Source organism: Octopus bimaculoides, chromosome 4 (genome assembly GCF_046866305.1).
Source record: "Octopus bimaculoides isolate indiv1 chromosome 4, ASM4686630v1, whole genome shotgun sequence".
Lineage (NCBI taxonomy): Eukaryota > Metazoa > Mollusca > Cephalopoda > Octopoda > Octopodidae > Octopus > Octopus bimaculoides.
The window spans coordinates 134,658,402-134,675,014 of record NC_142931.1 but is presented as its reverse complement, the minus strand read 5'-3'; the positions used below and the strand labels follow the sequence as shown (position 1 = coordinate 134,675,014).

The 16,613-nt window shown below is 37.8% G+C and overlaps 1 non-coding gene across 1 annotated transcript; it reads right to left on the bottom strand.

Annotated features, from left to right (window-relative positions):
• Nucleotides 1-15,374: 15,374 nt before the first annotated feature.
• On the bottom strand, nt 15,375-15,481 carry LOC128247710 (U6 spliceosomal RNA). Its single transcript, XR_008264077.1, has one exon. It is a non-coding gene; the product is annotated as a U6 spliceosomal RNA (small nuclear RNA).
• Between the last annotated feature and the right edge of the window lie 1,132 nt (nt 15,482-16,613).

Genomic DNA, 16,613 nt, shown 5'->3' with positions numbered 1-16,613 from the left:
TGTTAGTTTTCATGTTTTTTTTTTTATTCAGGTTCATTTTAAAGAAGAAATAGATTTGTAGATTTGTATAGATGTTGGCATGGTTGTGCAGTTAAGAAGTTCACTTTACAGCTACTAGGTTTCAGGTTCAATCCCACTGCACAGCACCTTGGGCAACTGAATTCTACCATAAGCCCACATCAGCCAATGCCTTGTGTGTGAATTTGGTAGACAGAATCTGTGTCGAAGCCCATTGTGTATGTGTGTGTGTATATGTGTGTATATATGCGTGTGCTTGTGTGTGTGCATGCATGCAATTGTGTGTGTGTGTGTGTATATGCGTGCGTGCATCTGTGTGTTTGTGTCTGTGTTTGTCCCATCACTATTGTTTGACAACCAGTATTGTGTTGTTTGGACCTGTGTAACTTTGTGGTTCAGCAAAAGAGACTGATAAAATAAGTACCAAATTTAACACAAAAAAAAGTAATAAATAATAAGTACTAGGGTTGATTTATTCATCCAATCCTTTCATGTTTGTGCCTCAGCATGGCTGCAGTCCAATGTCTAAAACAAGGAAACGACAGCAAAAGAATATTCTCTGAATTTGGAGCCTTGTTACGCATTCTCATTACCATATACATCAGTGGATAACTTCCTGTGGGCAAATGAATATCACATTTAATGATATGTGTGGAAAATTCTAATGGTTATGTCAACTCTACTTTATTTACCATTAATCATAATTTAGGATAACAGATGAGTTTATTAAATAGGATATCAAATCTTGCCAATATCAAAAACAGTGTATTTATACACTATAACAGATAAAATTTTATATATTCACACCCCCACATACCTCTTGAAACACAATTCACACATGAATGCATACATGTGAACATGTTGATATAAAAGCTCAATAATACATTAACACAATTGTGTGTGTATGTGTGTATTTGTATGCCTATCTATCTGTCTGTCTGTATATATCTGATAATAATAATAACAATAATCCTTGGATGGAATTTATAAACATGTAATGCATCACGGGCATATGGCGTAGTGGTTAAGACTACTAACCCCAAGATTGAGGAATTGTGATATTTATGCCTCCCAAGATTCTGAGTTCGATTCCAGGCAGTGACCTGAATAATAATAATAATAATAATCATAATAATAATAATAATAGTAATAATAATAATAATAATAACATCGAAAAATACCTTAGGAACGAAAAATTTCCCCAAGACACCTGATGAAGGCTGGAGGGTATATCAACTGAAACGTGTTAACAACAAACATGATGAGGGCAAATATCCATCAAATGTAAATAATGTACATAATTCTTCATCTCTTAAATATAGAACTGTATTTAATGCATCACTAAACACATCTCCATAAATTACACGTCTCTTAAGATCACAGTCCATATTTCTGGGATGATTACAGTGGGCATCAGGTAGATCATCTTCATGGATTCACTTCTTCAGGCGATATAACATTAATTCTGAACATATGGGATAAGCATCTCTCTGTTGTACATCCATTAATGTTTTGTTGCCTGAAGAAATGAATCTAGGAAGATAATCAGCCCAATGCCCACAGGTGCTATGATACGGACTGTGATCTTAAGAGACATGTGATTTGTGGAAACGTGCATAGCGATGCATTAAATGTTTATATACAACGCATATGTGTGTGTGTGTATATATATATATATATATATATGCTCTGTAAAGTGGCTGGCTTTAGGAAGGGCATCCAACTGTGGAAACCATGCCAAAACAGACAATGGAACCTTGTGTGGCTTTTGGGCTTGCCAGCTCCTGTCAAACCATGCAACCCATGCCAGCACAGAAAACAGATGTTAAATGCTGCTGCTGCTACTGATGATGATGATGAGGAGGACAATGAGCGTCTTTCAGTTTCTGTCTACCAAATCCACTCACAAGGCTTTGGTCAGCCCAGTGCTGTAGCAGATGATACTTGCTTGAGGTGTCGCACAGTGGGATTGAACCCATGATCACATGGTTGGGAAGCAAGCTTTTTTACCATGCAGCTATGCCTGTGCCTAGCTACACACATACACACACACACACACACACACACACACACATGTATGTTTGTGTGTGTGTGTGTGTGTTACTGTCTTCTTGCCTTGATTCTGCATGATAGTTGTAAATGATTTCCACCATCATGCATGTGAGGTCCTTTGTTTCTAATCTTCCATGAAAACATGTTTGAGCATGAGGAAATATTATCTTACTTGAAAATAAGCGAGGGTTGTTGATGGGAAGGGCACCTGACCAAAAATATCTGCCTCAACAAATTCCATCTGACCCATGCCAGCAAGGAAAATCGGACGTTAAACCGATGATGATGGTGAGATGATATATGCTATTGAATGTATAAATATATTAAGCAAATGAAAGGACTAATTAGAAATAAAAAAATCATTATTAAAAAAAGATTGAACTCAAACACAGTCACGTCTTCAATATAACATGTTTGAAAGAAACACAATTTCCTCTGTGTGTGTGTGTGTGTGTGTGTGTGTGTGTGTGTGTGTGTGTGTGTGTGTGTGTGTGTGTGTGTGTGTGTGTGTGTGTGTGTGTGTGTGTGTGTGTGTGTGTGTGTGTGTGTGTGTGTGTGTGTGTGTGTGTGTGTGTGTGTGTGTGTGTGTGTGTGTGTGTGTGTGTGTGGGTGTGTGTGCAAGAACAGAACCACTTTTCTCTACAAATCTAACTTCCGAAAATAGAAAAAAAATATCCATGTTATGTTAGAATTATAATGAACTGCTATACCTTTTGGGCAAAAAGGATAAGAACCAAAATAGGTAAATTCTTTGCAATTTCATGCACTTTCACTGAAGGCTCATCTGATTTCTATTTCCATAGCTACACTTTGACTACAGGTAACATATTTTTGAACTAAAGCTATTAAATTATCTTCACAACTACACAAATGCAATTCTCCCTTAAGTTTAAATCTCAAATTGCACTGATGTAATCCAGCAGGTTGCAACACATATGCGCACATATATCATCATCATCGTCGTCGTCATCATCGTCATCATCGACATTGTTGTCATCGTCATCATTATCATCATCATCATTTAGCATCCATTTTCCAATATATACAAACATACATACATCATCATCATCATCATCATCGTTTAACGTCCGCTTTCCATGCTAGCATGGGTTGGACGATTTGACTGAGGACTGGTGAAACCGGATGGCAACACCAGGCTCCAGTCTGATTTGGCAGAGTTTCTACAGCTGGATGCCCTTCCTAACACCAACCACTCAGAGAGTGTAGTGGGTGCTTTTACGTGTCACCCGCACGAAAACGGCCACGCTCGAAATGGTGTCTTTTATGTGCCACCCGCACAAGCCAGTCCAGGGGCACTGGCAACGATCTCGCTCGAAAATCCTACAGGAGCCAGTCAGGCGGTACTGGCAACGGCCACGCTCAAAATGGTGCATCTCATGTGCCACCCGCACAAGAACCAGTCCAGGGGCACTGGCAACGATCTTACTTGGCTTGCCGGGTCTTCTCACGCACAGCCCATTTCCAAAGGTCTCGGTCCGTAGTCATCGCCTCGGTGAGGCCCAATGTACGAAGGTCTTGCCTCACCACCTCAGCCCAGGTCTTCCTGGGCCTACCTCTTCCACGGGTTCCCTCAACTGTTAGGGTGTGGCACTTTTTCACGCAGCTATCCTCCTCCATTCTCACCACATGTCCATACCAGCGCAATCGTCTCTCTTGCACACCACAACTGATGCTTCTAATGTTCAGCTTTTCTCTCAAGATACTTACACTCTGACGGGTATTCACATTGACATTACACATCCAACGGAGCATACTGGCTTCATTCCTTGCGAGCTTACGTATGTCCTCAGCAGTTACAGCCCATGTTTCACTGCCATGTAGCATGGTTGTTCGTACGCATGCGTCATACAGTCTGCCTTTTACTCTGAGTGAGAGTCCCTTTGTCGCCAGCAGGGGTAAGAGCTCTCTAAACTTTGCCCAGGCTATTCTTATTCTAGCAGCTACACTTTCAGCGCACCCACCCCCACTACTAACTTGGTCGCCCAGATAGCGGAAGCTATCGACTACCTCTAGTTTTTCACCCTGGAATGAGATAGAAGTTGTTTCCTGTTTGTTTGCAGTCTTTATTGCACCTGAACATCTGCCACAAACAAAAACTAACTTGCTAGTTAACCTGCCTTTGATGTTGCTGCACCTCTTATGTGTCCATAGCTTGCACCGGGTACATCTTATAGAGTTACTACCTACTCCTTTTCTACATACTGAGCAGGGCCATCTACCTGAAGGGGTTTGTGTTTTATCTACCTTCCTACTTATTAGGATTTTGGTTTTAGTTTATCTACCTTCCTACATACATGTATATATACATACATGTATATATATATATATATATATATATATATATATATATATATATATATATATATATTGTTTAAATTATATATACATATATCATCATCATCGTTTAACATCCATCTTCTATGCATGCATGGGTAGGACTATATATATATATATATATATATATATATATATATATTTATATATACAGATATGTATATGTATATGTGTATATATATATACATATATATATATATATATATATATATATATATATATATATATATATATATATATATATATATATATATATATATATATATATATATATATATATATATATATATATATATATATATATATAGGCGCTGGAGTGGCTGTGTGGTGAGTAGCTTGCTTACCAACCACATGGTTACTGGTTCAGTCCCACTGCGTGGCACCTTCGGCAAGTGTCTTCTATTATAGCCTCGGGCTGACCAAAGCCTTGTGAGTGGATTTGATAGACGGAAACTGAAAGAAACCCGTCGTATATATATATATATATATATATATATATATATATATATATATATATATATATATATATATATATATATATATATACATATGTATATATATATATATATATATATATGTATGTGTTTGTCCCCCCACCTTTGCTCGACAATCGATGCTGGTGTGTTTACGGCCCCATAACCTAGCAGTTCGGCAAAAAGAGACTGATAGCATAATTACTAGGCTTACAAAGAATAAGTCTTGGGGTCGATTTTCTCGACTAAAGGCGATGCTCCAGCATGGCTGCAGTGAAATGACTGAAACAAGTTAAAGAGTAAAAGAGTAAGAGTAAAGAGTATATTAATATTTACGAGGTTTGTTCAAAAAATATCCAATTTTATTTTTCCCCCACTAAAACTAATGCAGCTTGGATAAAATCCTTTGGATGAAAAGTGATGTCACTCTTCCTGCACATACTTGGAAATTTTCGCCCTGGTAGTCTGCATCAGTTACTGGCTGTTATGCCTGGAGTACAGACATGTAGTGTACACTTGTAGGATTTTTGTTTTCAATGAATGCATTAAGCAAAAGATATTGCCTCAAGTTTTGGCAAAAGCTTGGTGATACTCAAGCTCAAACCACCCAGAAGATTCAGCAGGCCTTTGGCAATGATGCCATGGGCAAAACTCAGATCAAGAATTGGGACAACCACTTCAAACTTGGCTGCACCTCAGTGGAGAGCAAGGCACACTCAGGCAGGCCATCCACAAGTCGAAATGAGGGGCTGATTGAGAAGGTTTGATGAATAGTCATAGAAGACTGTTGTGTAACAATCTTGGAAATTACTTGCTAAGTGGAATAAGCAGAGGATTCAGTGAATTTCATTTTAATGAAGTATTTGTGCATTTGGTGAGTGTTGGTAAAATTTGTCCACAACTTATTGGTAGAGCAACAGAAGCAACTCCACAGGGAAATTGCTCAGAACATGCTGATCTACAAATTATGACCCAGACTTCATGAAGACTATCATCACCAGTGAAAAGACATGGGTTTATGGTTTCTGCTTGATGCTTTCGGTCATCTAGCATGAAAAAGAAAATGTGATGTGTGTGCACTACATGTCTGTACTCTTGGCATAACAGCTGGGAACTGACACAGCATACCAGCTCAAACATTTTCACACATGTGCAGGAAGGAAGGCATCACCATTCACCCAAAGGATTTTGCCCACATGGCATTAGTTTTGGTGGGAAAAAATAAAGTTGGATACTTTTTGAACACACCTTGTCTGTATATATATATATATATATATATATATATATATATATATGTATATATATACATATATATATATATATATATATATATATATATATATATATATATATATATATATATATATATATATATACTCTTTTACTCTTTTACTTGTTTCAGTCATTTGACTGCAGCCATGCTGGAGCACCACCTTTAGTTGAGGAAATCGACCCCAGGACTTATTCTTTGTAAGCTTAGTACTTATTCTATAGGTCTCTTTTTGCCGAACCGCTAAGTTACGGGGACGTAAACACACCAGCATCGGTTGTCAAGCGATGGTGGGGGGACAAACACAGACACACAAACACACATACACATATATATATATATATATATATATATATACATATATACGACGGGATATATATAATAACTTTATGATTCTATCAATCTACCATTGTCACAATATTGCAAGTACAAGTACAATATGAATTTTTTGGTACCTTTGACACAAAATAACTTATGGTATTTGTATTTCTTCCAGCTCTTTAGTTTCTGAGTTCAAATATTGCTGAGATCAACTTTACTTTTGATTTGTCCAGGGTTGATAAAATAAAGTACTAGTCAAGCAGGATTGATATAAGTATCTTTAGGTCTTCCCTAAATTTGTGATAGCCTCCTGCTTATGGGGGAAATAATTATGTTTTTCATACAAGATTGTATCTCTGAATATACATGCTCTGGCAATAATGTATGTTAATTCTTTGTAAATCTTTAACCGAAACTATTCTTTGTGTAATAAAGATAAATGAATCACTCTATCTTGATGCAAAAGCAATGAAACATCACAAAATGTAACAGTTAATGACTTATAAATATTTCCTGTGTAAAATGAAAGTATTCAGCAACAGAGGAGTCTATGAATATAATGGTAATTTAATACCATGCCTATTCTTTCACACACAGAGAAACTAATTCAAACACTTTTTCCAGTCACATCTGATGCAGTTGTCACGTGTTTACAAGAAATAATTGTTGCGAATGTGAGCTGGCTTGTAAGCTTATCATAGACAACTCATCCACCAAGATTAAGATATGATATGATGGGAGAGTCGGTTTGACATCACAAAAGTAGATAGAACAGGATCAAATTTAATATGATGATAAATAGACGTAGATTAAGACTGTCACCACGTTGACCAAGAATGATTTGGAATATTAATTGAAGTTCTCTGATAGGTATCATTACAGAAGCCAGGCTGTTTCACAAGTTAGTTGGAAGGAAAGGATGACAAATGAATACACACACACACACACACACACACACACACACACACATAGTCTCTTTCGCCATTTTTACTGCTTTCCATCACTGAAATTCGGTCATGCTGTGACATATGGGTGCGTGTGTGTGTGTGTGTGTGTGTGTGTGTGTGTGTGTGTGTGTGTGTGTGTGTACATATGATGGACTCACCATTGAAGACTTGAAGACAACGTATAAGTGTTCAGCTGCACAAATGATTGGTTTACAGTGATCAAACGTATGTGGTGTACATTAGCTCACTCCCTCCATATATGTATATATATATATATATATATATATATATATATATATATATATATATATATATGTATATATATATATATACATATATATACATATATGCTGCTGAGACCCCCTTTGGTCATGACTGACCATGGGATTGCCACTTTGCTCGGCTCCTAATCGCACCTAATCGCTCGCTGGCTTCCTTCTCGCTGCCACGACTCGCTCGACCTGCTTCTTATCTGTCGACCGCCTTGGCCGCATGTCCTAGCATCTCCTAGCATGCGTAACACATGAACACACACACTTGCGGTTGGTATCACTGCCGAGACGACGGCCTTTCGATCGCAACTGCAGTTCACCAGCAGAGGCCGTCGCCTAAGCGTTGTCTGCTGCCGGATCGTCGGTCTGAAATCACTTGCTTTGAATGACTCTGTGGGTACACTGTGCTGACCGCCAGGTGACCGTTGGCGTGTCCATCTGCTGCGGGTCCGACCGCGTCAGCATCTGACTGCCGTCTCTTGCCCCTTAATATAGTCCGAGCCCACTTGGGTTGTGAGGGTCACCTAGAGCCGTGACTGTTCTGCCGGGTCTGACCTGCAGATTTGCGGGTCGGACCCTGTCACAGCACCGACCACGTCGCTCACGCAGCTCATATTGCGACCGAGATGATAGCCTTTCAATCGCACCGCCGCCTCGCTGGTGGGAGGCTGCCACCGATGTGTCTGCAGCCTCTTTGCTCGCTCCTAATCGCTCGCTCGCTTCCTTCTCACTGCCATGAGTTGCTCGACCTGCTTGCTATCCATCGACCGCCTCAGCCACATGTCCTAGCGTGCGTAACGCACAGACACACACACTCGCTGTCGGTATTGCTGCCAAGACGTTGGCCTTTTGATCGCACCGCTCTTAGTAACGCTGCTGATTGCTCGTCCACTTCCTTCTCACTGCTACGACTCACTTGACCTACCGGTTATTCGTTGACCGCTTCGGCCACGTGTCTTAGTGTGCATAACACACGGATACACACACTCGTGGGTGGTATCGCCGCCGAGACAACGGCCTTTCGATCGCACCGCAACCTCGCCTGTGGCGGCCGCCACCGATGCATCGACAGGCTCTTTGTTCACTCCCAGTGACGACGCTGCTAATTGCTTGCTTCCTTCCTTCCTTCTCACTCGACCAACTCCTTATCCGTCGACTGCCTCGGCTGCTTCTTAGCGTGTGTAACACATGGACACACAGTCTCACGGGCAGCATCGCCACTGAGACGACGGCCTTTCGATCGCGCTGCCACCACCGAAGCGTCAGCCGGCTCTCTGCTCGCTCCGAACCTCTCCCTTGCTTCCTACGACGACGTCGGTGGCCACAACCGCCTCGACCACCACAGACGTCCCGAAATGGCAATTCCGCCGTCACGGTACTGACCATGGTTCGTATCGCGGCTGAGACATCGGCCTTTCAATCACACCAGCGAACCTGGAACCATGTGGTTGGGAAGCAAACTTCTTACCACTCAGCCACATCTGCACCTTATATTATGTCACAAAAAATTAAAAAGAAAAGAAAATGTGCAAATGTATAACTGTTAATCTCCTGTTGTCATCAAAGACATAAATAGCAAACAGTATTTGTAATATCTCTAACTTGAAGCTGGTATCAGCTGCAAATGAATAAAAGAATGGTTTAAGATAATTCTATCTGAAGTGCTGAATTCATGTAGAATGTGTATTTAAGTTAACAATAAGTGGTGTTTTGTTAATCTTTGCCTTTTACCAGCTTTCAGCTATTAGCCATTATTATGTAATTTTCTATTTGTGTACAAAATATTGTATGTTTGCATAATGAGGGAGATTTCTTTTTGCCTGAAGCTAATGGGTTGTTATTTCCTTAACATTTAATAAATGTTACCATTCATCCTATTATACCATTATATTACTGTTATTGTCAATTTCAGAGACAGTTTGGGATGTTAAGGTAAGACTTGGAGTTATAAAATCCAAAGTCAGATTAAGAAAATTACCTTTGTAAAAGACATAAACATCATACAATATATTTTGCTTCTTCTCTGTGAACCTGAGTCTTTGTAAGTATATAAGAAATAAATATTATGTATGTTCATTTAGCATTGTCCTAGATATGTCCAGTATGTGTTTAGATAGATGTTTAGAGATGTGGTTAGACAAGTATATGTTTAGTGCAATAAGGTATTTTTATGCTTGTTGAAACAGGTGTTTAAATGGTTTAAATTTTTATGTTTAGAGAAATAGGTGTTTTATCTGTGTTTAGAATGGTGATTATTTGGTTTGATTGCATAATTAAATATCATGATACTCAATGTCTTTACAGTGAGTTCCATAAAATAGTGATAAGATCTTTGTAGCTTAAACATGCTGAGTAGGTTCAAATCCTGGCTGAGTCGTCATTTCAGTTCACTTACTCTTCATACTTGTGATTTCTGGGGCCACAATTGGTAAAGGGATTTCTCTCTCTTAAGGTTTGTCCTTGGCACATTACAGGGAAATAAAGTTCTTAGTGTGTGTGTGTGTGTGTGTATGATGGATATCAGTGAAAACAACAGCCAAGGTAAGTAATGTTTGGTGGTGAGAGAGGATAATGAATGCCAACAAAGGAGAGACCTGAGAAACTGTTGGCTAACTTTTGCATGTGTAACAGACGAAGTGTATTGGGTTCCAACGTAATTCTTCGTTATTCAAGAAATGTGATGAGAGTGAAAAATAAGAGATACAGACAGCAGTAGAAGTGGGGATTAAGTATGGGCAGATCTAGCGTATTTCTCATTTCATGGGTTACACAACATAGTAAACAGAGGAAAGGTGATAGAAGGATTAAAGGGAACTGAATAAGTAGTGAGGGAAACAAGTGCAGGCTTCAACATCTAGCTTCTTCAGCAACCACTAGATCACAAAGTGAAGGACCTATCTAAAGGCCTCCTCCAAGTTGATGAAAGATATGTATAGAGGCTTATTCTCAGCAAAGTACTTATCCTGTAGTTATCTCATTAGGAAGGTAGTATTAGTGGTATCTTTACTTTGTATAAAGCCAAACTGCTTTTCATCCAGGCTAATCCTATTCCTAGTTAAACAGAAATAACAACAATAATATAATGCTCTCAAGAAAATAAGAACATTAGGATTTCCTAATCCATCCTCCTTTAAAAATTAAAAGTTTAAAGTTAAACTGAGGCCAGCAATGAGAAGAGAGAGCTTTGGGCTATTGCATGTTGATCTGCCTGTGTTACAATATTTTAAAAGAAAATCTTCATCGGTAATAACGATTCATCCATCATTGTTTTAATGTCAGCTTTTCCATACTTGCATGGGTTGGACGGAGTTTACTGAGGCAGATTTTCTATGGCCAGAAGACTTTTCTGTTACCAACCCTCACGTGTTTATCCAAGTAAGGTATTATTTCCTTGTGGCCTGACATGTTTTTTTATGGAAGACTGGAAATGAACTACATCACTTGTATGGCAGTGATGCTTGTTTACGACCATAGTGTGATATCAGAACAATGGTAAGCACACACATACACACAGAAACACACACACACACACGTGCACACACACACGTGCACACACATACGTGTATACACACACACGTGCACACACACACACACACGTGTACACACACACACACACACACACACACACGTGCACACATGACAAGCTTCTTTTAGTTTCCATCTACCAAATCCACCAACAAGGTTTTGGTTGGGCTTGGAGTTATGCAGGGGGATTGAATCCCAAACCATGTGATTGGAAGGAAAACCTCTCACCCACACTGTCACGCCTGTGCCTTTTCAATGGGTTATAAAACATTGGTGGGGTACCAACCTGATGTGCTCAAGTATTTGTAGGATAAATATAATTAATGGGGAAGATCATTTTATTTATAAAGGTAATTAAAACCAAAGCAAATAGACGACTAATTATTCTGTAATCACTATTAACCTAAACACTCCTGAAAACATTTTATCTAAATATGTTTAGTATCACTTTAGTAAGTAAACAATATTTATGAATCAAGGAGGGGGGGGTCTCTATGTGGTCAGATGAAAAACAAGCAATAGCAGTAAAATTGCTCTCACTTGATGATATTAAAAAAAGGAAGTATGACATTGAAAATGAAAAAAGGGATGATTATAACTGGAACATAGGTTTGTTTGACCAGAGCTAGACAACAACAACAAACAATATATAAGATTCAAGAACAACTATTTCAGTACAACCTTGGTCTCCAGTCGGTCATATATATATATGTATTCTCTTTTACTTTTTTACTTGTTTCAGTCATTTGACTGCAGCCATGCTGGAGCACCGCCTTTAGTCTAGCAAATCGACTACAGGACTTATTCTTTGGGAGCCTAGTATTTATTCTATCGATCTCTTTTGCCGAACCGCTAGATTACGGGGACATAAACACACCACCATTGGTTGTCAAGCGATGTTGGGGGGACAAACACAGACACACAAACATATATACACACATACATATATATATATATATATAACTTTCCAGAAGTTTATCATTTAAATATATATGAGCATGTCTAGATATGCAGCTATATGCATGAGAATACATACATAAAACATATAAACCTGCACATACGTACATACATACATACATACATATATACATACATACATACATACAAAAATACCCAGTTGTTGATGTTGAAATTCCAATGAAGGAGCCTGGGATCTAGGTCAGAAACCAGTTCTTTCTCTATTGGCAAGAAATCTTGAAATAAACTGAATAATGACATACATACATATGACGGGCTATGCGATCTATTAAAAAGCTTTCCACCACTGTTGCTATTGTCTTTGTCATGGTTTCATGATTTCTATGGTTGGATGCCCTTCCTAATGCCAACCAATTTACAGGGTGTACTGGGTGTTTTGTTGTTTTTGTTTTTTTTCTTGAGCCACTGGCACAAGTGAGGTTGCCATGTAACTTGCAAGACAGAAAAGAAGAAAGGAAAAGGAAATGGAAAAAGCCCCCTACTTAAGTATTCGAGAAGGGGAGGTGGAGGTGGGTGGCTGAATGCCAGGTGTTGAAAGGGTGTGGATGGGGGAAAGAGAGAGCAGTTGCCAAGACTCTCCCCATAGCACTACATAGAGAGAGATGCATATAAAAGTCTTTAAGAAGCTGTAAGGAAGTTGTCAGTTATGTTTAGTTGTGGTGGGGTGGACTAATGTAAATACTATCTCAAAACATAGCTGCTATGTATAAACAATGCACATGTTTAAAAAAAAAATAGACAGAATAAGAGGTTTGAGGAGAGACTGATAACATAATACTGAGATATTTTAAAGCTGAAAAATAATGTAATTAAAAATTCTTATCTTACTTCTACCACATTGTATTCCAACAACTTTAATATGTTGAGTTTGTTGGTCAGATACGTGGCTTTTCAACAACTCCCAATTTAAACTCAAATATTCTTGCCTGTTAGATTTATATATGTGTGGGCTGTGAATAATATAGAGTTTTTTGTGTGTGTGAATATGTGTGCAATTGTGTGTGTATTAAATGTTAATTTTGTGGTTGTTGGTTTAAAGGAATTTTTAAAATAGCAACTAAACATTGACTGATGGAAGTGGACACAATACTAAAAGTTAAGTCAAATTTATTATAAAATTAGTTTCATCTGGGACTTCAAGTTTCATCTGATGGTTTATTCAACCATCCTGGTTAAGTAAACTTGAAGTCCTACTCAAAAATTAATTATTTTATGATACATAGATCTCAAGATTTAAAACATGACAAACAAAAGAAGTTTTTCTTCAGAACCTTGCTACTAAGTAGGTTTCCATTCAAAATTAACTCTAAATTAAAGAGAAAAAGAACAAATACACATACATACATACATACATACATACATACATACATACGAAAACCCAAAACCTGAAAGAAAAAGGCTGATTAGAAGACTACAGATTCAAGCCATCAATGGAACTGTAAAGATATGTAAAACTTCCCAAAAAATTAACACATAAATACATATGCATGCATCTAGACATGAAAATATATACATAAAAACGCATCCATAAAACAAACATACAAATCTGTGCATAAATACATATGCATATGCCTAGACATGAAAATATATACATAAAAACGCATCCATAAAACAAACATACAAATCTGCACATACACTCACACCAAATACTGCACACACACACACATATGCACAAATACCTAGATGGTGTTGATAAAAGTTCCAATGAAGGAGCCTTGAGTCTATGTTAGAGTCCGGCTCTTTCTCTATTGACAAGAAATACAGAAATGACACTGATTGATGACATACATACATACATACATACATACATACATTCGTACGTATGTATGTATGTATGTATGTAAGACAGCTGTTCACTGATTTTACTGTACAGTAAATACAGTGAAAGTTTTCTTACAAGTCCAAATATGCCACAAGCATATTTTATTTATGGTGAGCCATTCAATAGTGCAATCAGTTATTAAACAGTGACAGGAATATCATAATGTTTGCTTTCCATGCTGGCATGGGTTGGATGGTTTGACTGAGGACTGACAAACCAGGAGGCTGCATCAGGCTCCAATCTGATCTGGCAAGGTTTCTGCAGTTGGATACCCTTTCTAACGTCAAGCACTCCAAGAGTGTAGAGGGTACTTTTTACGTGTCACTGGCATGGGGGCCAGTCAGGCGGTACTGGCATCAACCACACTTGAATGGTGCTTTTTATGTGCCACTGGTATGGGAGCCAGTTAGGTAGCACAGGCATCAACCACACGTGAGTGGTGCTTTTTACGTGCCACCAGTGCTAGCATTAGCCATGACTACAATTTCACTTGACTCAACAGGTTTTCTCAAACACAGCATATTGCCCCAGTGACTTGCACCGGCCATGGCTACGATCTCACTTGGCTTGCCAAGTCTTCTCAAGCACAGTGTATCTCCAAAAGTCTGGTCACTTTTCATTGCCTCTGTGAAGTAATATATAGATACACACACACACACACATATATATACCAAAATGCTATATATCAAAATTAAAAGACTTCTCAAGACAATTGTGATGGTGAAGGGGGTAGGTTCTCTCAAGCAAATCTAGCAAAGACTCAACAACAACAATAACAACAACAACAACAACAACAACAACAACAACAGATATCTAAAGGAGCAACAGAATACAAATGTAATTTGTTAGGTTCCTTACTTCTATCAAGAAACATCAGAAAGTAAGATGAGACTCTATTCCCACTTTCTTTTCACAAGTAAGTCAGGATTTGGAAGGACCAGTGCCCTTGGCCTTCACAGACCCTCCAAAAAAACAATACTCAGATTGAATATTTTACCTGTCTTGTATTCTATTACATTTCCCCTTTCCACAACACACACACATACACACACAAACATTATTATACATACACACACATACATCACAAGGCACATTGCTATGTGGCTGCTCGACCTGCTAGAAATAGTAGCCAAATCTTTTATAAATTACACCCTATTGTTTTAAAAGAGGACATAATAGGTAACATGTCCTTGAGTTTATTGTATCAATAATTATGAAAGAGACAAGATGGTCATGCTTGAATGCTTTTGATTGCTGCACGCTCACTACATATGCATCGCAATAAATACCGCTAAGCATTTCACCCAACATGCTAATATTTCTGCCAGCTTGCTGCCTTAAGAAAATATGGAACGCTTCATGAATTTGTGTGTCATTCTTGCACAGAGGCCATGTTAATCTTCTATGTATCGTTCCAATTTTAGAATATGTACTGCTGAAGCTAGTACAGCTCATATAAATATATACATATCACAACATACACATAACACACACAAACACATTTATTTCATAAATACATCATACCATGCTAGGTATGCTACAAGTACATGTGTTCAGCAAAACCTTGGTGTCTGTTTATTTTTTGGTTTGTTTTTTGTAACCAGAAGAATCTTTATGAAGAATTCCAAAAGTATTTCTATAACCCATGCATAATTTGAAATTCACTGGTAATATAAGACAAACATTTCATCATTAAAAGAATTGGATTGAAGATAAAATAACAAATTAAAACTAAAAACCTTCGGGTGTGCCTAGAAGACATTTTAAACAGTTGCACTAAAATTTTGATGATTCAGTCACAGAATATTTTTTTTACTTTATTCTTTATTTCTCACTTGCATTTTTTTAAATCTCAAACACTAAGCAAATTTAGTAGAAATTTCCTGTTTGTTTGTACATTAAATTATGTTTACTATTTGGAAGCTTTCTTAGAGAATCTGAAAAGTCTTCTTAATGGAAAATTAAGATGTTTAGATGGTTGCTAGTTTCTGTTTTGAAGCCAGAGTTTTTGCCTCCAAGTAATTCAGTGAGCTGTAGTTTTATAATGAAGAATTGGTATAAAAGAGGGATATGCTACTTCATCCTGAGAGAAGGAGTGATGTAGTGCTTTGATGTCTTCTAGCTACTTTACACGTGTTTTGGGGTAAGATCTTTAAATTTGTTATTTCATTTATATTTTTATTTTTACTTCCATTTACTTCTTAATGATAATAAAAAAAAAATAAAAAGAATAAAATAACTAATTGGAAAATCATAAACTAATAACAAGGCTGAGTCATTTAGGTTGTTAATTAAATGTATATTTCTTATGTATATGTGATGGTAGAATTAGGGAGCCCTTTGAGCAAACAAGTCAGACAAGGTAGAAGGGAGTTTCTATGTGGGTAATTGGCCTGCTAGAAATAACAACCAAATGTCTCTCAAATTGTGCACTGCTATTTTTTTTTTCAAAAAAGGAATGTCACTTTGGACAATGAGTCTAGGATATTTACCCTTCATGGACAATAACCCCTACACCCAAGGACAATTGCCCCTGAGGGCAACAAATGATGATTTAAAACTTAATATATTGGAGAGGGG